The sequence below is a fragment of the Syngnathus typhle genome, linkage group LG12 (genome assembly GCF_033458585.1).
Source record: "Syngnathus typhle isolate RoL2023-S1 ecotype Sweden linkage group LG12, RoL_Styp_1.0, whole genome shotgun sequence".
Taxonomy (NCBI): Eukaryota; Metazoa; Chordata; class Actinopteri; order Syngnathiformes; family Syngnathidae; genus Syngnathus; species Syngnathus typhle.
Window position 1 is genome coordinate 10,667,573 of NC_083749.1, and position 1,178 is coordinate 10,668,750.

Sequence of the window (1,178 nt, forward strand, 5' to 3'; positions counted from 1 at the left end):
GCCATGTTTCCATTAAACGCCCATTCAGGGGCGATTGTATCTATAAAATGCATGATTTTGAGTGTGATCACGGCTTACGGCCATACTACCCTGAGAACGCCCGATCTCGTCCGATCTCGGAAGCTAAGCAGGGTCGGGCCTGGTTAGTACTTGGATGGGAGACCGCCTGGGAATACCAGGTGCTGGAAGCTTTATTTACTTACTTAGTTACTTACTTACTTATTTATTTATTTACTTTCCCCCACTTCTATTGTTAAAGCAAATTTTGACAACACCCATTACGTATGGCATTCGGAAACTGCAAACCGAGTTTAAACTCCAACATTGAAATTATAACCTGAGTTTCCAACCTATATTGTGTGGCGTCATCCGTAGCATTGTAGTTCACGTATTTTACCGCTAGAGAGCAGACTATGTACAGTGAATAAAGAGGCTGGCTCCCTGTGAACTCAAAGCAGCAGTCTTTATTTGTAAAAGAAACCAAAACAACACGACAAATTAATAAATGCAACAATATTAAGTTGCTTTGAAAATACCTAAATAATAAAAATGGATGAATGATTATCACAATTAAGTATAAGGTCTCCTTTGTAATATATACTACTTGTAGCATGTAATGCTCCTCAAAAAGTGAGTTCTTTTGCATCGAGGTTTATGCAAAGAGCTCACGTAATTATATCGTTGCTTTTAGGCGAAGTCAATGAGTCTCCACGATTGGTCTTTGAACGCACCTCGTTTCAACAGCAGACCGCGAATGAATTTAAAGAAATAAAATGAAATAAATCATTTCTAAAAATTAAAATTGACTTACGCAAACGTGTGTCCTTCATGTTTTTATTGAAAACAACATCGTGCTGACGCCGTACGGCATCTGTTTTTCGCTTTCCAAACAAGGTGTGCGCGCTCCCGCGGCAGGGGAAACAAATCTTCACGGGGAACCAATTCTGGCACAACACCTGTTAATTTCCAGATCCAGTCAGTCGCAGTTGCGAGGAGAATGGGTGAATACCAACACCTAATTTATTTATTTGTCATAATAATGGGTAAACATTTGGAATTTATTTTCCCAGAAAACGATGGTGGGTGGCTCAAATAAGCATTCCAGTATGTGGACGGGACTGAAAGCCCCCCCTCCCCTTTCCAAATAAAATACATAGAAAGAAAAAATGTCTTTAATT

At 39.6% G+C, this 1,178-nt stretch overlaps 1 non-coding gene across 1 annotated transcript; it reads left to right on the forward strand.

Moving 5' to 3' along the window:
- Positions 1–72: 72 nt before the first annotated feature.
- LOC133164214 (5S ribosomal RNA) lies at positions 73–191 on the forward strand. Its single transcript, XR_009716732.1, has one exon. It is a non-coding gene; the product is annotated as a 5S ribosomal RNA (ribosomal RNA).
- The last annotated feature ends 987 nt before the right edge of the window (positions 192–1,178 follow it).